The sequence below is a fragment of the Bos taurus genome, chromosome 19 (genome assembly GCF_002263795.3).
Source record: "Bos taurus isolate L1 Dominette 01449 registration number 42190680 breed Hereford chromosome 19, ARS-UCD2.0, whole genome shotgun sequence".
NCBI classification, from domain to species: Eukaryota; Metazoa; Chordata; class Mammalia; order Artiodactyla; family Bovidae; genus Bos; species Bos taurus.
Window position 1 is genome coordinate 19,431,905 of NC_037346.1, and position 23,180 is coordinate 19,455,084.

The window sequence follows — 23,180 nt, forward strand, 5'->3', positions numbered from 1 at the left end:
GTAAGGGAGGGTGGCAGGTATAGTGGTTTTCTTCAGGGGAAAAAAACCTTTCTTATAACAGAAAGTATATCTTAACTTCATTATACTTTCTTAAAGTTCCATTTTATTGCAGTGCCTCAAACACAGTGTTCTTATATGGTATGAATTGTTCCATTATAAAAGAAAAATAATAACTATGTTAGGAAAAAGTAAAAAATGGAGGGGAAAAAAACCCACCCTTGTTTTCACCATCCTAATGCATTGCTGTCACAATCCGTTCATTTCCTTCCTGCATTTTCCAAATTAAATGCAGGATTCTAATCAATTGGATATGGCTAAGATAGGGAAAAACTGGAGAGGGGAATGGCTACACACTCCTGTATTCTTGCCTGGAGAATTCCATGGGCAGAGGAGCCAGGCAAGCTACAGTCCATGGGATTGCAGTCAGACATGACTGAGCGACTACTGAATAAAGAAATGAATAGGAGCTCCAAAGATCTTTGTAGAGTGAGTGGTTGAATGAGTGAATGAATGAAAAATAGGAGTAGCCCTCAATGAGTTTCAGTGTATCAAGACCATTCTTGTTTTTAGCTGGCTTTAGCCAGTTCAGTTCAGGGAAACTAATGCTGCTTGAGGGGAGATACAGAGTCCCCTGGTTCAGGGAGTACAAAGCTTAAAGAGTAGATAATTATGGATATGGCACCCCACTCCAGTACTCTTGCCTGGAAAATCCCATGGACGGAGGAGCCTGGAAGGCTGCAGTCCATGGGGTTGCTAAACGTTGGACACGACTGAGCAACTTCACTTTCACTTTTCACTTTCATGCATTGGAGAAGGAAATGGCAACCACTCCAGTGTTCTTGCCTGGAGAATCCCAGGGACGGGGGAGCCTGGTGGGCTGCCGTCTCTGGGGTCACACAGAGTCGGACACGACTGAAGTGACTTAGCATATGGAGTGATCCGTGCAGTGAGGCAAGGGGGCTACAGCTGGAGAAGCTGAAACTGCATTGCTCAGGGAAGGTTGACAGGGGAGAGGGTACCAGGACAGGGTTTTGGGGGATAATTAGGAGTTTGTCTTACTCTAACCATGTTCCCTATAATTGCTTCCACATATTCTGGCTATATCTGTAGCAAATACATGTATTAATCCTTTAACTCCTCCAACAACCCTGAAAGGGTACTGCTCCTTGCCATTCATGGACTCCTCTAGAATCTTATGTACTTGACCTCAAAACACCTGGCTGTTTTTGCTTCAGAATATGCAGTTATTCCGTTGTTTAATCGATCAGACATGTGATAGCTGGGCTTTGGCTGCACGGGAAGTGAGATCCCAGGCTGTGTGTATGTTGCCCCTCACTTGAGGCTGGCCCCCGGCTCACTCCCGCAGATGCTCCCACCCTGATGAAGAACACCACTCCCAAACGCAGTCCCCAGAGAGTGTCTCTGTGTCCTCATGATCTTGTCAGGGTACCTCCACAAGGGGCCTCCCTTTACATGACCCCCTGAAATACGTGATGCCTATAATCGGCCAGCTGCCTGTGTGTCCATGGCCTTCTTTGATTCTCCTCCCTGGGGATAGGTGTGAAAACCGAAGCACCTGGAGTCTCAGGTGAATCTGTGGCAGAGTCAAGTGGGAACCCAGATCTGGTGACTGTCTCCCCCCTAAATCGTGAGCCCTGGGGAGGAAGGGACCATGCTGTCCCCATCAACCAACATCCCCAGCACCTGCTGACCAGCATGGAGTGGGCACTGCGGAAGCACTAGATGAATGAATGGTGGATGAGTGAATGATGAGTGGCGCCCCTCTAGGGGCCCTGGAGTAGCTGGCCCAGAGTTAAGGCTCTATAACTACTTGTTTCCTTTTCCTGTTCCTTTGCATGCTGTTCAGGTTACCAGCCTGAGCTCAGAGGCTGCCATCTCACCTTGGGTCTTGCTCTGATTCAGCATCTGCCAATCATGATGTTCTTGGCCTCCGGTGGCATTTGGGTCAGCAGTGACTGTCTGACCTGAGCACCAGGCTCAGCACCTGACACGCTGCATTTAGCCTGAGAGGTTTTGGGTTCTGGTGACAGTTCTGATACTGAGCTGCTTTGTGGTCTCAGAAAAGATCAGGCCTAGGACTGACCTCAGGCCCTCTAGTCTCTGGGCCTGACTTTTCACATTAGAAAGACTGGCCAAGATAAAGTGAGTAAAGAAGATACAAGAAAATGCTTTGAACTATGGAGCAAAAAGGTAATCACACAAGAATTTCTGGTTCCCACTGTGGGTCAGAGAGGAACAATTTACTTTTGGACAAAGAGCAAGCAGGTGAAGATCCCCTGGAGTAGGAAATGGCAACCCCGTCCAGTATTCTTGCCTGGAGAATTCCATGGAGGGAGGAGCCTGGTGGGCTACAGTCCATGGGGCTGCAAAGAGTCAGACATGACTCGAGTGCACACACACTCACACGCAGGTGACATGACCTGCTTTTGAAAGTTTCCTTCTTCATAAGGGTCAACACTCTTCTGCAAAAATTTGTGGTTTTTTAATTAATTAATTAGTTTGGCTGCACCGGGTCATAGTGAGACATGCGGGCTCTTTGATCTTCGTTGCGGTATGCGGAATCCAGTTCCCCGACCAGGGATCGAACCCTGTCACTCTGCACCAGGAGCACAGAGTCTTAGCCACTGGACCAGCAGGGAAGTTCCACCATTAGCTTTTAAATTCCCAATTCTCTTTCTCTGTATAACATTACATTTATGTATTCATCTTCTTATTAGGATAAAATTCATATAACATACAATTCACCATTTTAGCTATTTTTAAGCGTTACACGAGGTGGTGTACAACCATCACCACTCTCCCAATCTCTCTTAATTAGCAAATGGCAAAGAGGGGAGTAAAAACAGCACTAAGGATGGTACACACAGAGAAGCTAAGAGACTACCCACAGTCACACAGCAGACAGTCCCTGGGCTGGGACAAACAGGGCCGCTCACCTCAGAGCTCTAGTTTGCAGGGTCCAGGGCTGGTTCCCATCCTGGAGGTTGTCATGGATTTCTGTATCTGCTGTTCTGTGCGTTCTGGGTCCACTCCACCCTTGGCCCTGCTCACCCGACAGGCCGCATTCCTGCCCATCTGTTGTTGATAGATGCAGCAGGTGAACACTGCTGAGGGGAAATCAAAGCGCAGTTTGAAGAGCAGGCAGAGGGCGCGTGGGCCCCCAGGAGGGTGGGGATGCAAGTTCCAAGGCTGCTGTGAAGAAGGCATCTACCCTACCCAACCGGTGCTTCAGGGCACCATGCCGATAGCAGCTGATGCTGGAATTTCTTGGCTTCCTCATCCTGGGATTGACTTGCCGTCAGATAGAGTTGGGGCTTCCCAGGTGGCTCTAGTAGTAAAAAAAAAAAAAAAAAAACCCACCTGCCAATGCAGGAGGCATAAGAGACAAACGTTTAATCCCTGGGTCGGGAAGATCCCCTGGAGGAGGGCATGCCAACCCACTCCAGTATTCTTTCTTGGAGAATCCCATGCACAGAGGAACCTGGTGGGCTACAGTCCACAGGGTCACAAAGAGTTGGACACGACTAAAATTTTAGCACGCACACACATGTTCTAATCAGTAATTTGCAGAAGAGGAATCTGCAGTTCGAGAGGGAAGGTGACACTTCGTCACCCAGGGAGGAAGGGGCAGAGCTGGGATTTGAACCCAGAACTGTCAGACCCCAGAGATAGGTTCTCCGTGTATTTATAAAGTGGGGTAAGGGGGCTGTTAGGCAGGATTCAGCATGCTAGTGAGCAGAGGGGTGATCCTCAAGACATGGCCTTTGTCCTCCTCAGTCCAGAATAAGGGAAAGAGGGTGACCCTTCAGCATATCCCAAGTTCCATGAGAACAGGAGGGCTCTATCACATTTATCACTATATTACCTTGGTACACAGTAGGTGCTCAAGCAGTGATTACCTGGAGGATCTGTGCACTTACTACATGCCTAGTAACCTCTAGACAACCCTGCAATGGAAGTGTCACTGTTCTCATTTTGTCGCAGGGCACCGAAGCTCGGAGAGGCAGCCCACACTGGCTCGAGGACCCAGGGATCAACACGGGACAGCCACAACTGCGGTTCTGCATGCTCCCAGCTCTGAAGCCAGGGGGCCTCTGCCCTGAGGGTCTCCGTGCTGACTCCAGTACTCTGCCAAATGCTGGGCTGTGTTGCCTAGATCCTGAGGGCACCAGATCTTCAGGGATGGGGGCTCGAGGGCTTTAGGCCATGGGGGGAGGACAGAAGGACAGAAGGACTTAGATGGGGGGAAGAGACAGAAAAGGCATCTCAGGCCAGGGGAAAAGCCTAAACCTCCCCTGATGCTAAGTGCCCTGTCTCCACAGGGAGAGCCTTCTCTCTCTGGATCCAGAGAACTCCCATTCCTGGAACTGGCTGCTCTCAGGGTGCTCTGGAGGACTTAGGAGCAGCCTCCCAGCTTCAGCCAGGCTGGGTGGCCAGGCAGCCTCAGGCAGGCACTGCAACGGCTGATTTGTCAAGTGATGTCATTTCGGCAAGGCTTGAGACAGTCGGGCTTACCTTCACCCCCGGTACACGTGGGACCGTGAGGTCATCCTGAGGTTGTGAATGGTGTCCCAGGCCCAGCTCAGCCAGGTGACCTTGGCCAAATCCCTTCATCCCACCCCTAACCTCACTTTCTTTAGCTGCCAAAAGAGACCAGGAAGCGCTTCTCTGTAGGATTTTCCTGAGGACAAAATGAGATCCTCTCTTTTTTTAAAGAGGTTTTCTTTATTATTTTTGGTTGCACTGTGTCTTCATTGCTGCATGCAGGCTCTCTCTAGTTGCGGCGAGCAGGGGCTGCCTGTAGCTGCGGAGCCCAGGCTTCTCTTTGTGGTGGCTTCTCTTGTTCCAGGGCACGGGCTGCAGGGCACTTGGGCTTCAGTAATTGCAGCACGCGGGCTCAGTAGTTGTGGCACACGGGCTTAGCTGCTCCACGGCATGTGGGATCTTCCCAGACCAGTGATCGAACCCATGTAACCTGCATTGGCAGGCAGATTCCTATCCACAGTACCACCAGGGAAGTATGAGGCCCTGTCTTCAAAGTGCCAGACACCTCAATAAATCCTAGGGGTTCCCATCCTGGCAGATGGGGAAGTTGAGGCCAAGAGTAGCTCATTCCCGGGTCTCACAGCAGTTCGTTCTGGCCTACTTCCTCTTCTAGGCCAGCAGGCCCCTGACCTCCCTGGTAGCTACATTAGGCCCTTCTCCTCCTCCTTCCCCAGGCTGTCTGGTACCACCTCCCCTACCTTTGAGATGGTGACATGGATGCCCTCTCCCCATGAATAACCTCAGCACTCTGCACTCTCAGATGCTCAGTAGATGCCCTTACTGGCGATGCTAAAGGTCCATATGTGCATGACCTGGGATCTCTTTTTCAATCAAATGACAAGTTTCCCTAAACGTGACCAATCCAGAGGAGATTTGCAGTGGTAGGTGGTGCTAGTGTTAAAGAACCCGCCTGCCAATTCAGGAGACTTAAGAGATGCAGGTTCGATCCCTGGGTCAGGAAGATCCCTTGGAGGAGGGCATGGCAACCCACTTCAACCATGGACAGAGGAGCCTGGTGGGCTACAGTCCACGAGGTCGCAAAGAGTCAGACACAGCTGAATGACTTAGCATGTACCTGGAGTAACCTTTTTTAATTTTAATAGTTGAAGTATTTATCAGTGTGTTTACTGTCTATGACCATTTACTGACATTTCATGGGTGGGAAATGATAAAAATAGATTTGAGAATTACATTTATTTAAGTTCAAAGAGGAGTCGGTTTAAGGGGAAAGTATCGGAGCAAATAATAATGTAGGTAGTATGCAGGTGTGACAAAAATTATCAAGGTGAGATGCAAGAAAACTGCAAGGAGCACCCATGAGATGTGTGACTTTGGTTCTTTCTCTACACGTGTGCCTGTGTGTGACCTGTGATGTCGCTTGTCCTGTTTAGGCTTCATGCCCCTCACCTGACCAAGGAAGGCAAAGGGAAGAAGCTCTCTAAGGATCCTCCAGTTCTGATACCCTAGGGCTCATGCAAGACCCCTGGCCCTGAGCCCCTCCCTTGTCATTTGTTGACTAACCACTGGAGGGCGTGAGTCACACAAGGTCTCCTGAGTGTATACCACCTTGGATAACTTGGAGTTGGAAACAGAGGGATTTTTGCTGGAAATGACCCGGTTGTTACCTAAGGTGGACAGACCTAGGATGGACCAGGATTTGGACGGCTTTGATCGCTGAATCCCTGGAGTATGACTCATGCTGGCAGGCACAAGCCTGGCACTTCACTGGTAGGCTGGGCACAGTAGGCGATGACCTGACCAGCTCTCGGGGGCGGGTCAGCCAGGAATTTTCTTTAAGGGCCCAATTTCTTGTTAATGCTTCCCAGAACATCATCCCTTTTCTGCCCTTCTTCGCTGCTTCTCGGGTTGAGGATTAATACTTGGCGTGGCATCAGGGCAAGTCCTGAGGTGTGGTACTTCAAAGGTCAAAGATTAAGGTGCAATTAGTACCTGATTCTGTGCAGAGGACATCAGTAGGGGAGCAAGGAAGGACAGATAACCATCAAGTGTGCAATGCTAAGCTAGTAACCGCAACAGGCAACTGGAGTTCAACCCCACAGAGAAACCTAGGTGAAACCCAGACCTCACCCAAGGTACAAGACTTCTGACTGTTTGCCCGACAATTCTAGAGCATCACTTCCAGGAACAGGGTAGGGGCATTAACTCCCCAAGGCCTGTTATGGGCAGGGTAGTCTTCCTTGGCTCTGGAAAAGCCCACAGGCACAGAGATGCCAAGGTTGGACGCACTGCCATGAAGGATGCGGGCAGAGCAGCAGCTGCGCTGCTGCGAATGGGCTAGGGTTAGGTCAAACGGAAGACAAGTGTCTGGTCACTTTCTCCCCCACTTCAGCCTCTGAGGATGTTGGATGCTGATCCAAAGAGAAGGTCTAAATACCTTCTCACTAGCTTGGGTGAGCACATTGTCTTGGGTCCTCCCCTAAACAGCTGTGAATCTTTTGTCTGGCCCTGTGAGCTTGCTGGGTCTCTGTTTTCTCAATTAAGGTTCTCTGCAGCCTTTCCAGCTCTGATATCTGGGTTTTTCTGAGTCTCCCCAACTCAAGTACATCTTGTCTCAGGTGCTCTTGGGAGAGTTCCCTTGTCGACTGGAGTGCCCTCCAAGAAAGCAGAGCACAGCAGTAACCAGCGCCAGTGACTCCAGACCCAGGCCACAGAGATGTTCAGGGCATCATTGCACATAAGGCTCAGAAACAACCTAAATGATCATCTTCAAGAAAGGCACCCTGGTCCAACTTTAGGGGCCAGGGTTATGGTGGACCATTACACGAAGAAATGAAGTATTTTAAGAATATCTTATGACAAGGAATAATGTTTATGGTGTCAGTAAAAACATCAGATTATAGTGCAGAATCACCCCCTCCAAGTAAAATAAAGGCATAAAAAGACAAGAGAAAAAATATTAAAAGTGGTAGAAATAAGGGCGCTAGTTGCTTTCTTGTTTACTCTTCTTTGTATTTTCCCTACAAGAACGAGGGTAGGGCAGGGGGCACAGGCACCTGGAGAGGTTCTCTCAGAGTAGGTTGAAGCTTTGGTTTTTTAATATTTATTTTTTATTGGGCTTCACTGGGTGGGTCTTCATTGTGGCATTCAGGATCTCTAATCGCAGCACGTAGGATCTAGTTCCCTGACCAAGGGTCAAACCTGGGTCCCCTGCATTGGGAATGTAGATTCTTAGCCACTAGACGACTGGGGAAATCCCAGAGTTGATGCTTTATTTCCTCCTGCCCAGGAAACGTTCCTCTCATGTTACTGTAGGAGGGAAATTTGGCCTTTGGCATCTGACACTTGGATTTGTCCTGCCTCATCCTGGTTCCTATTTCAATGTTCTCCCCTTCTCCTGGGAGGTCCGCAGCCAGCCACACCTTTGCATAAGTTATTCTCTCTGCTTGGATTATCCTTCCTGGCAACTCCCCATCCCCACCCTTCTCAGACTCTGCTCTACTTCATGATGCTGTCATCTCTAAAAAGTACTCCTGACCTTTGATCCCCAGGCTTCCCTGGGTTCCCCTCCACCTCAACATTAATCCCACTCTTTCACTTGTGGACTCACTCATTTGTCTGCTCTATGAACTGCGAGTTCCTGAAGGCCAAGGCAACATCTCATACATCTCTGTGGCACCAGCACTGTGCCAGACACATAGTAGATGTGTCAAGAAAATTTCTAATTGAGACATGATTCACACATCATAAAATCCACCCTTTAAAAGTGTACAGTTCAGTGGGCTTTATATTCACAAGGCTGTGTAACCATCAGCAGAACCTAATTCCGGAACATTTCCATCACCCCCAAAAGAAATTCCATATCCATTAGCGTCATGCCCCCTTTCCTCCTCCCTCCCAGCCCAAGGCAACTGCTAGTCTGCCCTTTGTCTCTATGGACTTGTCTATTCTGGATATCTTATATATATGGAGTATGTGACCTTTGTGTTTGGCTTCCTTCACTTCAGTTCAGTTCAGTCACTCAGTCGTGTCTGACTCTTTGCAACCCCATGGACTGCAGCACACCAGGCTCCCCTGTCCATCACCAGCTCCCGGAGCTTGCTCAAACTCATGTCCATTGAGTCAGTGATATACAACCATCTCATCCTCTGTCGTCCCCTTCTCCTCCTGTCTTCAATCTTTCCCAGATTCAGGGTCTTTTGCAATGAGTCAGTTCTTCACATCAGGTGGCCAAAGTATTTGCGCTTCAGTTTAACATCGGTCCTTCCAATGAATATTCAGGACTGATTTCCATTGACTGGTTAGATCTCCTTGCTGTCCAAGGGACTCTCAAGAGTCTTCTCCAGCACCACAGTTCAAAAGCATCAATTCTTTGGTGCTTAGCTTTCTTAATGGTCCAACTCTCACATCCATACATGACCACTGGAAAAACAATAGGTTTGACTAGACAGACCTTTGTTGGTAAAGTCATGTCTCTGCTTTTTAATATGCTATGTTGGTCCTAGCTTTCCTTCCAAGGAGCAAGTGTCTTTTAATTTCATGGCTGCAGTCACCATCTGCAGTGATTTTGGAGCCCAAGAAAACAAAATCTGTCTCTGTTTCCATTGTTTCCCCATCTATTTGCTATGAATTGATGGGACCAGATGCCATGATCTTAGTTTTTTGAACGTTGAATTTTAAGCCAGCTTTTTCACGTTCCTCTTTCACTTTCATCAAGAGGCTCTTTAGCTCCTCTTTGCTTTCTGCTATAAGGGTGGTGTCATCTGCATATCTGAGGTTATTGATATTTCTCCCTGCAATCTGGATTCCTGCTTGTGTTTCAACCAGTCCAGCATTTCGCATAATGTACTCTGCATATAATTTAAATAAGCAAGGTGACAATATACAGCCTTGACGTACTCCTTTCCCAATTTGGAACCAGTCCATTGTTCCATGTCTGGTTCTAAGTGTTGCTTCTTGACCTGCAAACAGATTTCTCAGGAGGCAGGTCAGGTGGTCTGGTATTCCCATCTCTTGAAGAATTTTCCAGTTTGTTGTGATCCACACAGTCAAAGGGTTTTGCATAGTCAATGAAACAGAAGTAGATGTTTCTTTGGAATTCTCTGGCTTTTTCTATGATCCAATGGATGTTGGCAATTTGATCTCTGGTTCCTCTGCCTTTTCTAAATGTACTTGAACATCTGGAAATTCTTGGTTCACATACTGTTGAAGACTAGCTTGGAGAATTTTGAGCATTACTTTCACTTAGCATAATGTTTTCAGGGTTTTTTCATGTTGTAGCATGTATCTGTACTTCATTCCTTTTTATGACTGAATAATAGCCCATTGTATAGACATAGCACATTTTGCTTATCCATTCATCAGTTAATGGGCATTTAACTTGACTTCATTGTTTAGATATTTTGAATAATGCTGCTATGAATATGTGAGCACAGTTTCATATGAAAAAATATTTTCAGTTCCGTTGGGTATATATACAGGAGTGGAATCGCTGGGTCACAGGAGAACTTCACGTTTAACTTTTTTTTATTGTTTAACTTGTGGAGGAACTGCCCTAATATTTTCCAAAGGGGCTGCCCCATTTTATGTTCCCACCAGCAGTGTATGAGGGTTCCTATTTCCCTATTCAACCCTTGCCTGTCAACTATTGCCTGTCTTTTTCATTATACAATCACTTCCTAGTGGGTGTGCAGTAGTCAGTGGACTTCTGATGAATGAATGAGTGGCTGGCCAATGGATGGGTGGATGGACATGTAAAAGTAGGTGTCAGTCCCTGAGCTCCAAGATCTGATTTTGGTGGGAGAGCCTGATCCTCCGGCTCGCTGGGGGCCCGCACTAAGTGGGGACACAGCAATCTGCAGCCTGCCCCCACCTGTGGCTCCAGACACCCCAAAGCTGCCTCAGTCTTGGGTGGCTTACAGCACGGCTCTGAATGGGACCTGTTTCTGGGTGGGGCTAGCTTGTAACCCCTCTGGGCCTTGGTTTCCTCTTCTGGGTAATGAAAATAAAGCTCAGCGTGTGGAATGACTGTAGGATGAAGCGACGCACGTAAATTGTCCACAAAGGGCACAGAGTGGGCGGTGCCTTTTTCCAGACTGTTTTCTCAGAAGTCTGCCCCATCCGTGCATAAATGTCACTTCACTGGTTAACTGCTGGACAAGAATTTGAGAAGAGGGGGGTGGTGGAAAGGGTGGGTGAAAGACTGGAGGTTTACAGATAGCAGGGAACAGCAGCGGGGGCAGCTGGCAGTTGTGGAGTAGGTGGGCAGTGCAGACAGTCCTGGGAGGATTATCACAGGCCTCCACAGGGCACTTCCTCCCAGTCATTTCTGTCCTCAAGCTCTCTGGATTTTCAGATCCCCGAGTCTTCTATGTAGGCCCTCGAAGGGCATTGGTTGGGAGCGCTGGGGGGGGTGGGGGTGGGGGTGAGGTACACCTGAGCGATGCTGATTCAAACTCAACTGCAGGTCTACAGGCCAATCTCATGGAAGGGTGATCGGATGCCAAGATCTAGGATGGCATATGGGTTATCTGTTGTGCCCAACTTAACAGATAAATAATAATGATTCGGAGCCTCTCGGCAGGAATGAGTTTAAGGTTCTGTACTTTAAGGCTCAGCAGGAAAAAGTAGCTGTACCTGTCCCAGCTCCGGAGTAGGGCGTGGTCAGAGCAATGACCCACATTTACTGTTCTAGACGAATATAAGGTGAGCTCTCTGTTGGGTAGTTTCTATGTCGCCTAAGCAATTTGTTGGTTGGGGCAGTTTAAAGGTCAAGAGAGATTCAGAGAATTTGCTGAAGTGACTGAGGGTGGTGGCGCCCATGGCTTCCCGCTCTAGCTGTCTTCCAGAGGCTCTAGCACGTGCCAGAATGTTGTGTCTGGTTTATGGGAAACCTGGGCAGAGGTTTACAGGAAACCCCGGGCAGAGGGTATCACTCACGCACAAAGGCCATGGAGTGCCGTTAGAGCCTGACCCAGTTGGGGGAAATTCTTGGCTCATCTGAATGGCTTCCAGTGAGCCAGTTCCCTGGTTCTGTGTAACATGGGGCCACAAGCCTCATGGGGCTTCTGGTCCAGGTGATCCGATAGGCCCTGATCAAGAAAGTAAAGGTGCATGTGGAGGAAATGTATGGTCTTAGTTTGACCAGAAGAGAAAACTGCAGCCTGTACTGGGTGGAGAGAGATGGAGAAAGTACACTCAGAGAGGTGCAGCTTTGTGACTGCAGCTTGGATTGATCCCTGTTTTGTCTGTGAAAAAAAAACAGTCACTCAGTCATGTTTGACTCTTTGTGACCCCATGGACTGTAGCCCACCAGGCTCCTCTGTCCATGGGATTCTCTAGGCCAGAATATTGGAGTGGGTAGCCATTCCCTCAGAGAAGGCAATGGCAACCCACTCTAGTACTCTTGCCTGGAAAATCCCATGGATGGAGGAGCCTGGTAGGCTGCAGTCCATGGGGTCGCTAAGAGTCAGACATGACTGAGTGACTTCACTTTCACTTTTCACTTTCATGCATTGGAGAAGGAAATGGCAGCCCACTCCAGTGTTCTTGCCTAGAGAATCCCAGGGACGGGGGAGCCTGGTGGGCTGCTGTCTATGGGGTCGCACAGAGTCGGACACAACTGAAGTGACTTAGCAGCAGTAGCAGCAGCAGCCATTCCTTCTCCAGGGGATCTTCCTGACCCTGGGATCGAACCTGGGTCTTCCACATTGCAGGCGGATCCTTTACTGTCTGAGCCACCAGGGAAGCCAGTTTTGCCTGTAATTCTGTGCTAATTGTTTTCTCATTAATACCTAATTCCCGCTGGAGAGACTCCTAGAAGTATTGGGACATCTGCTCTGGCTGACACTTCTGAGGAATTTCCTGGGCCTATTTCCCTGCTGTGTACCACGTGATCCCTCCCGGTCCATTGGACAAGGGTGGGCACCTCACCCTGGGGCAGCCAGTGGCCTCGAATGTGGACCCTCTGCCTTTGAGTATTTGAACTGGAGACAGAGGAGCAGCAGTTGACAGCAGTGTAGACCTCCAAAAGACCCCAGAAAGAAGAGAGAGGGTGGGAGGCAGAGGGCAGAGGAAGCCACCAGTAAACAGAAGTCTGGGGTGGGGAGCAGAGGCCAGATTGCAGGACGCCCCAGATGGGCAGGGTAGGGGAAGCCCAGGCCCTGGACATGACTACCCCAGGTCCCAAACTCTCCCCCAGGCTTTGTGACTCTGGCCATGTGACTCAGCTTCCTTATTGCCCAGAATATTCTCCAATAAATTCTTTATTCCCCAAAGAAGCCTATATGAGAGGCTTGTGTTTTTACAGCTCCCTAACAAAGCCTAACACGGGTATTATTGCTTTATTGAGAAAGTTTCCTATTTCACAGTAAAAATGGAAGCAAATTGTTTATCAGGGACTGAGGAAGGAGAGGAGCTAGACGGTGATAAGGCTCGATGCTGGAAAGTACCCTGACTCCGCATCTTCCGGGGCTCTGGAACAGATGGCTTTGCCGCAGTTCCTGTTGGAAAGCAATCAACCTTTCATGGCCTACTAAGCAACTTTGCTGCTGTTGCTGCTATTGCTGCTGCTGCTAAGTTGCTTCAGTCGTGTCCAACTCTGTGCGACATAGACAGCAGCCCACCAGGCTCCCCCATCCATGGGATTTTACAGGCAAGAGTACTGGAGTGGGGTGCCATTGCCTTCTCCAACTAAGCAACTTTAATGAAGGCCAATTTTATGATTTCCTTTGCACTCACCTGTCCTCCCTGGGTAATATGGAGGCACGGACTTTCTCACCATGAAGCTGGAGAAGTCCAATGCTTGCTCGAAATTACACAGCATCTACCACCTGACTTGTTGAACAGTTAAAAATGAACAGAAACCTCAATTAAACAGACTTGGGAGATCACACAGCAGAGTTCCTCTGACCTGTGCATCTAGCAGAGCCCAGCAGGAAGAAGAAAGACTCCTCTTCTTTCCTGGCAAGCACTCAGCCAAGGAAAGCCACAGACACTTTGTTTGCACAGACTTCCCAGCTTCCTTTGCTCTCTATAAAAGCAGTCTTCTTCCCTTGCCTTGCAGAGACTTGCACATGGCTCTCGAACCCCAAATTGCAATTCTCTGCTGATCCCAAATAAACCCATCTTTAAAAAATTAAAAAACAAACCCATCTCTGCTGGAGAAATATCTGGCAATCTGTTGATTTCAGGTCAACCAGACCTTCCGTGTGCTTCTCAGCTTCCACTCCACTTCCCACACACTAGGTCTGCAGTCTGCCTGAAGACCTGCAGTCTGCCTGTCTTCCCTATTGTAGCTCAAAGTGATGAATCCAAGAGCCAGGAAGAACGAGGGAGGATCTTCAGGGCAGGTAATTCCTGAACAGAGCTTTGTGTTTGAATTAGCATTGGTTTTTCTTTCTTTTGATGCACAGACATATGAGTGTTAATACTTGTATAAATTCATGTGATTACCACCATATTCAGGATATAGAACAGTCCCATCACCTCGCCAAACCCACCATACTCCGAACCCCAACTCCCTGGAACTGTTATGTTCTCCGTCCCTATGGAGAAAAGTTTTGTCTTTTATAGATTGTCGTATAAATGGAATTACAAAGTGTGTAATATTTGAAACTGATTTATTTCACCCAGCATAATGCCTTTAAGCACCATTCATAGTCTGTTCCATTCTGTTGCAGAAGAGGAAGCCACCGTATGGACAAACGACAGTCTAACAATTCATCCACTGAAAGATACTGGGTGGTTGAGTTTTTGACAGTTATGGGGAGAGCTGCTGCAATCATCTGTGTGTAGCTTCTTGCATGAACGTAAGTTTTGTTTCTCTAGGTTATATGCCTGTAAGTGGAATTACTGGGTCTTGTGGTAAGTGTGTGAGAAACTGCCAAACTGTTTTCCAGAATGACCATATTAAGAATTCCCTGTTGGTCCAGTGTCTGTACTTCCACAGCAAGGCGCATGGGTTCAATCCCCGGTTAGGGGATTAAGATACCATATGCTGTGATGTGGCATAAATAAATAACTAAATTAATGTAAACAGCTTGTCACCTCTTTCTAAACAAACAAACCAACCCAGAATGGTTATACCGTATCGCATTTCTACCAACAATAATGAGAGTTCCAGTTGCTCCACACACTAGCCAGTACTTACGATTGTCAGACTTCTGTTTGTTTAGTTTAACAGGCTGTAGGGTTATCTCACTGTGGTTTCGAGTTTCCCTAGTGACCAATGGTGCTGAGCATCTTTTTGCGAGCCTATTTGTCATTTGCATATCTTCTTTGGTTAAGTGTCTGTTTGAGTCTTTTGGTCTTTTTAAAAATCTGGTGTTTGTTTTCTTCCTGTTGAGTTTTGTAAACTCTTTATATACTCTGCATACAAATTATTTTCCAGATACGTAGTTTACAAATATGTAGTCTCTCAGTCTTTTCAATTTCTTTAAAGTGCTCTTACAAAGCAAGTGTTATTGATTTTGCTTTTTTATGGATCATTAAGCAGAGTTTTGAAGAACACATCCAAAGGATTCTAGGCAAAGGTCACACTACGTGCAAGCAGCTCAATACTGCTGGAGAGGAGCATGTGGGGTAAGGGTTAGAGGGAGTGACTGATCATAGAAGGATCAGACCCCATGTCTCCAGGATGCCACACCAAGGAGTGAGGACAACTTGTCCTGTAGGTGAGGGAACTACCAAAGGACATGGCAATTGCTTGCTTTTATTTTGACTAACTTTTAAAAATGAGTTTCTCATAGGAAAACAAAGAGCAACAAAAAGACAGTTAAAACCCTGCGTGATCCTACCACCGAGAGGGGAGGTACACTCATTAACATTTGGGCTGGTTCTTCTTTTCATACACACATGTACACATACATTATTATTATTTTTTTTTTTTACAAAAATGAGGCCATGTCATCATACTGTTTTATAACATGTCTTTTGCTCTTGCTCAACAATAATATCTGTGAACAGTTTTCCATATCATTATTTTTTACTTCCTCATGTCTTCAGTTAAGATTATTATTTTTTCGGGCTTCCCTGAAGCCCTGGTGATTCAGCGGTTGAGAACCTGCCTATCAGTGCAGGACACCGATGTGAACTCTGACCTGGGAATATCCCACATGCCATGGGGCGACGAAGCCTGTGGGCCACAGCTACTAACCCCTTTATTAGAGCCCGGAAGCCACAGCTACTGAGCTCACGCACCACGATGCGTGCCCTGGAGCCCAGGCTCCGCAACCAGAGAAGCCCCTGCAAACCGGCACAGCTCAAAGAAGAGTATCTCCCACTCATCGCAACGAGAGAAAGCCAGAGCAGCAACGAAGACCCACTGTACTTATAAAGAAATAAATAAAATAAATTTTTAGAAGATTAACCTTTTTTCTTTTGTTATATTTTAATGTAAGATTTCATGCATTTAAATTAAAATGCCCAACATGAAAAACATGATGATATTATGAACTACCATCTGGTTAAAGGATAAGAACACAAACAATGCATCATCTCTGTGGTGAACACGTGTCTAGTTCTTCCTATGCGCCAGATGCTGTTCTTTATATATATGAACTCCTGTCCTCTCCAAACAGCCCCCTGAGGTAGTGACATTATCTCCATGTGACAATGGGGAAAGGTACAGAGAGGTTAAACCAGCTTCCCTAAGACCACACAGATAGTGAGTGGCAGAGATAGGACTGAAACCTTTGGGTATGGAAACACCAGGTGGTGGCCATGGAGGATGAGGGGGCACAGGGGTCAGGGGTGACTCCTAGAAAGCTGCTGTGACTGAGGAGCAGAGATGCCACTTACTGAGCCAGGAAGATGGAGGAGGAGCTGATCTAGGGGTAGGGGAAGGTCAGGAACTCGAGGTTGAAATGCCTGTGGAACAGGAAGGTAGACATGAATGAATGTCTGCAAAATGGAAAAAAGAAATGCGTGAATGAATGGAGAAATGACCCACTCCAGGCAAGGACATCCACAGCAGAGCAGCAAAAAACTCTGATCAATCAGGTCAGGGAAGCCATAAAGCTGCAGGGTCTAGTTGAAGAGGGTCACAGCTGTTTACAACAGGGAGACACACAGACATACAGGATTTGGGAGCAGTTGTTTTCACCAGTGTTTATCAAGTACCCAGGGTATGGCAACTGCTCCATCCACAAGTTACTGTCTCTACTCTGAACCTGGGATTGGGGGTCGGGTGGAGACCAGCTGGGAACAAGGCACATTCCTCAGCGGTCAGGGCAGGAGGGAGGTGGTGGGATGGGGGACGCTTCCATCCTTCTTCTCAGAAGACAAAGGGCTCTTCATGATTTAATTAAAAATGCCCATCAAAGGCCTCAGAAGATAAGGGCTAGTTGGAATGAAATAAAAATTGCTGGGGTGAACATATTACCAATTTAATTTCATTCTGGGGGCATCTATGAGGTTCCAATATTAAAGAGAGAATCCATCACTAAATTCCCATCTGTCCTGCCATGAGTGAGTGAGTGAGTGGGTGGGTGGATGTCAGTCGTGTCCGACTCTTTGTGACCCCATGGTCTGTCTATGGAATTCTCCAGGCCAGAATACTGGAGTGGGTTGCCATTCCCTTCTCCAGGGGATCTTCCCAACCCAGAGATTGAACCCAGATCCCCTGCATTGCAGGTAGACTCAGACTCAGGTACCGGCTGAGCTACCAGGGAAGCCCCACCCTGCCATACCGGGGGCATTTCTGAAGATGTCCAAGTTCTGTTTGAAGAGGCCTGGGGAGCTTTTAGCAACTGAGCTCATCTGTCCTTTGTTTCTCAGTGAGAGGAGAGCTGTAGGGGGTGAGAGACTCTAGAATACAGCGGACACTAGATTAGTGTATGTGAAAGGGAGGGAAGGAGAAAGGAAGGGAGTGGGGGTTGGGGGAGCTTTGGATTTAGAACTCACCTCATCTGAGGGTGAGTCAAAGCCTTGCAGAACAGCTTTTCCTCCAGATAACCCCATGACTCCCTTCCTCCCCACCTTCAATTCTTTGTTCATATGTCCCTTTTCATTGAGGCCAACTTTGCCACCCGTTTAAAAGTACATCCCTTCCCCAACCCTGACCTTCCTGATCCTCTCGTCTCTGCTCTATCCATCTCCCCAGAACTGAACTTCACATCCTATATAATTTACTAATTTGTTTGTTCATTGTCTGTTTCTCCCCACTAGAGTGAAGGCCCCGTGAGAGCAAGAATTTTTGTCTCTTCTGTTCATTGATGTATATATATACCCAGTGCGTAGCATCATGCCTGCCTCGATAAATATTTGTTGGATGAATGCTTTGATTCATCTGGCAGAGAATAAATTGTTAATAATTTATTAACTATCTCCTTCCAAGGAAAGTGAGTCTCAAGAATGACCCTGACTCTTCCCAGTGTCTCAGTAAGTCCCTGACCGTCTCATGTTGGTTCTTCCTGGTCCAGCCTGCAGTCTCCGCTGAAACCAGTCCAGGATGGCCTGCCAGTCATATGCCTTTTGTATAGCTCTGACTTAGAGCAATAGGAATATTTCATAAACACTGCACAGATTTTAAATGGTACATAGTCTATACCAACCAGGAGGTGAAAAATACAAGCCCTTTCTCCAAACTACAGAAAAACTGGGCCAGGCAAGGCCTCTTGTCAATAAAGAAGAAAAATTTAAGTTAAAAAAAAAAAAGAAGAACAATCCTGGGTTAGCAGAGCCCGCTGATCCAAAGGTGACTTATCCCCTGTTGTACCTGCACCTGCAGACTCTCAGGTATAAACTATGAGTCAGGGAAGAACTATTCTTCCAGCATCAACTCAAGGGTCATAGCTCTCACCCCCAGGTCTGCTCCCCGGCTCTGTGCCCACCAGCCAAGTCCAAACCCCATACACTTCGGAAATGGTGAGAAATAACAAGGGCCTGCCAGCCCCTTCCTCGGAGTGTCAGAGTGAAGTCTACAATAGCAGCTTTCTTGTCCCTTGCAGATGGCAGGGTGGCTGCTGGGGCTCACGTAGCCAGAGGGAAGGCCCTGGGGAGCAAGACAGGAACACTCTGGACAGTAGTCATCTGTCTGGAAAACATTAGTCCTCAGTCTGATGTATGCAGAACCTGAGCCCAGACACTCTTTCTCTTTCGCTTACAGAAATAAACAGTTTTGGGTCTCAAAATTCTCAGGACTTTCCTTGGTTACTGCTGCTGCCAGTACTGGTTTAGTCTTTCAGTGTTTAAAGTCTTTCAGTGTTCTCCGGAAGCAAATATTTAGCCTGGGCAATATGAAGAGTAATGAAAACATTGTAAAATGCAAAGCCAGGTTCTTTTCTCCAAGGGTAATTTCTTGGAAATCTTGTTTTGCCAGAAACACCTAAAAAGTCTGGCCTGGTGCAATATCCTTCTAAGCATTATGGAGACAGAATTTTAGAAATGGAAAGAACCAAACTTTTTCCCTTACATGTCCCATCCATCTTAGAGTTGATGGCTCCATACTATCCCAGCTCAGAGCATCTAGACTCCTTGCCCGTTCATCTCTTTCTTCTGAGGCACAGTTCAGAGACCCTCTCCCTAGTTCAGAGACCCTCTCAGATTTTAACACTCTACGGGTCCAGATCCCTTTTAAAGACTAGATCTATAGGTTAAGTGCACCCCTCCTACCCTGGGTGGAAAATACAGACTTTTCACTAATTTGAACTGGAACAGTTGGGTTTCCATAGGGAATGAATATAAAGAATTTTGAGCCCTACATCACATTAAACACAAAATGTAATTCAAAATGAATTGCAGGCCTAGGAATGAAAAGGTAAAACAATAAAGCTTCTAGAAGAAAACATAGTATGAAATCTTCTTGACCAAGGGGTAGGCAAAGATTTCTTAAGCAGAATGCAAAAAGCTCTAACTCTAAAAGGAAAGTTAATAAATTAGACCTCATTGAAATTAAAAACTTCTGTTCATCAAAAAGATATGATTGCTGCTGCTAAGTCACTTCAGTCCTGTCCGACTCTGTGCAACCCCATAGACAGCAGCCCACCAGGCTCCCCCATCCCTGGGATTCTCCAGGCAAGAACACTGGAGTGGGTTGCCATTTCCTTCTCCAATACATGAAAGTGAAAAGTGAAAGTGAAGTCGCTCAGTCATGTCTGACTCTTAGCGACCCCATGGACTGCAGCCTATGGGATTTTCCAGGCAAGAGTACTAGAGTGGGTTGCCATTGCCTTCTCCGCAAAAAGATATGATTAAGAAGGTAAAAAGTTAGCCATAAACTAAAAGATATTTGCCATACTTACAAGTAACAACATATTTTATATATTTCTGTATCCTGAATATGGGCTTCCCAGGTGGCACTAGTGGTAAAGAACCCACCTGCCCATGCAGGAGACATAAGAGATGCAGGTTCGATCCCTGGGTCAGGAAGATCCCCTAGAGGAGGGCATGGCAACCCACTCCAGTATTCTTGCCTGGAGCATCCCATGGACAGAGGAGCCTGGCGGGCCATAGTCCATAAGATCACAAAGAGTTGGACACGCCTGAGCAACTTAGCACACACACACACACATCCCAAATATATAACAAGTTTCTAAAAGTCAACAAGAAAAAGACAAATGATTCAATTATTAGGAACAGCAGAAAATTTTTACTTCACAAAAGAGAATATTCACATGGCCCAAAACAGCATTTTAAAAGGTGCTCAACATCCTTAGTCACCAAGGAAACACAAAATCCACAAGGAGATACCACAACATACTGACCCAAATGGTGGAGTTGAGTACCTGTAGCAGAGGCTTATATAGTCTGTGTAGCTGAAAATGCTTATTATCTTACCCTTTACAGAAACAGTTTGCTGACCCCTGATACACAGCACGTCTTTTTCACAAAGACCGACTCCCTAATACATGCAAAAGCCTGAGTGATTCTCACAGACAGAATGTTGAGTGAAAGAAGCCAAACGCAAGTGCACCCTGTATGATTCTATTTAGATACAGTTCAGAAGCAGGCAAAATGAATCTCTGGTGGTGGAGGTCAAGCCAATGATTACCTCTGGGTGGATGCGAGGAAGGAAGCAAGAGGGAGTCTGTGTTCTGTCTCTTGATGGGGTCACGGTGGAGATTCCACTGGTGTGTCGTTATGCAAAAACCCATCAAGCTGCTTAGTGTAATTTAGTGCATTTTACTGCATATAATGTCTCTTCAATTTTAAAGGGGAAAAAGTGCTGGTCTTCAGGCAAGGGCTTCCCTGGTAGCTCAGTTGGTAAAGAATTCATCTGCAATTCAGGAGACCCCGGTTCGATTCCTGAGTCCAGAAGATCCGCTGGAGAAGGGAATGGCCACCCACTCCAGTATTGTTGGGTTTCCTCTGTGGCTCAGCTGGTAAAGAATCCTCCCACAATTCGAGAGACCTGGGTTTGATCACTGGGTTGGGAAGATCCCCTGGTGAAGGAAAAGGCTACCCACTCCAGTATTCTGCCTGGAGAATCCCATGGACTATATCGTCCATGGGGTCGCAAAGAGTCGGACACAAGTGAGCAACTTTCACTTCACTTCAGGTCTACCACATGCAAAGCACATTAGGGGGGGTTCTTCTTTCATCCCAGAGACTGAACTCAGTATTGGAGTGGCCACACCCTGGCCCCTTGCTGACTCGAGCATGCCAAGATCTTTGCATTTATAGCGACAGGTCACCATGCTTCGTACTGCTTGAGCCCATCAACCTGGCTCCAGAGAGCTAGATCCAATGGATGGTGTCAAAGGCGACTCTCCACATTTAGCCTTCAGACTTCAGGACAACTGTAAATAAGCTGAGAGTTTGCTAGTGACGCCTATTCCTGGCCCCTCCTCCCCAGGTCCTGGGTGGCATTGTCAGTAGTTCGGCATGTGAATCTGATCCAGAAGATCTGGACACCACACTCTGAGAAGCGTTGCTGTGCAGGCTGAGGCAGGAGGTGTGAGGGTGCCAAGGGAAAGAGACAAACTGCTCTAGAAAGGGAAGAAAGAACCTGCGAGGAAGAGGCAGTGGGTGAGACTGAGGGGAGCAGGGAGATAAGTACTGATCGGAAATGGGGTTGGGGAACTTTATTAAGCTGGTGTCTAGGGGAGCACCTTTTCTCTGTCTCTCCACCCAAGTGTCGTAAAGATCCCAGTTCTTATTACTATACTATGACGTGCCCACCTCCGAGGTGAGCTCAGGATAAGAAAAGAGCCTGTCCTTAGAGATTTGGTCACATCTGGATTTGATAACCATCCAGGAAAACGCGTATCATCCTCCTTTCAGCACCTGGGGCCAGTCATTCCCCTTCATAAAGTCCAGGTTCAAGCTGCCCCTTCCATCATATTCAGGCAGGTGTGTTTTTTTTTTGTTTTTTTTTCTATGTAGGAAATTTTTTTTTTTTTTTGAAGAAAGCACTTGAGTGGTGGTCTTTGATTTTTTCTTTCTGTGGTAAACTGAAGTTTTACACAGAATCCATACCCTTTGAACTGGTGGTTTGTGCTTCTGAATGAACAAAAATCGACTAATGGGGTTATTTTCTCCTCAGGGAAGGTATGAAGACACTGCATGAGAGAGAGGTTTACCTTTTATTTAAGGAAAGTTGAAAGAAAGTAAGTTATAAGTGGTAGCCTTACTAACAAATTTAACACTACCTGCACCTAGCAAACATGATTTGGAATTGATTAGCTTTCCCAGTCCTACTAGGGACTCGAGCAAGGTGTATTAGAAAAAATATGGTATTTTCCACCATATGCGTTTCATGTTGCCTGTGTACAGCTCTGGAATTTTATGGACCTAGGGAAGGAACAGACAGTTAAAAAGTAAAACAGACACTCAGTATTCAGGCCTGTGGAGAATCATGGGAAAGCAAAACACTTTTACTAGATTTGATTTAAAAAAAAAAAAAACGAGAATAAGAAAAGTGTGCACAGAGACACCTGTGTGGACCCCTACCTGACTACCATGGGCAAGATCAAATAGGCCAGACAATGTGGCCAGACGAGTCTGCAGGAAATAGGTTGCATTAAGTAAACTGAGTGTTCTTGCCTGGAGAATCCCAGGGATGGTGGAGCCTGATGGGCTGCCGCCTATGGGGTCACACGGACATGACTGAAGCGACTTAGCAGCAGCAGCAGCAGGTAAACTGATGGAGTCTTCAGCGGCTGTTACAAAGAGCAAACAAGACAAGACGTGGTAGCATCACACGACTTGTGAAAAAACAGTGGGGGCCCAATACCTCCACCAGTGCTTTCCCACTTTAGGTGTCTTGGAGACGAATGGGCACTGTGGTTGCCTCTGGGAGGGGAGACCGGGTGTGGGAGAGAATCAGGGCTGGGTGAAAGTGAAAGCCGCTCAGTCATGTCCGACTCTATGCTGCCCATGGAATTTTCCAGGCCAGAATACTGGGGTGGGTAGCCCTTCCCTTCTCCAGGGGATCTTCCCAACCCAGGAATCAAACCCAGGTCTCCCACATTGCAGGCGGATTCTTTACCAGTTGAGCCACAAGGCAGGGTTGGGAGGAAGACTTAATTTCTATCCTACATTCTTTGAGGCTGTTTGACTTTTTTACCCTGCATAAATTTTGTCTACTAAAAAAAATAAAAATTAAGAAAGGAAGAGAGGGAGGGATGGGAGGAGGGAACAGGGCATTTGGTGGGCATTGTTCTTGAAAAGCCAGCTCAGAGCTGTTCCAGAATGAGAGGCACGCACAGGCTCCA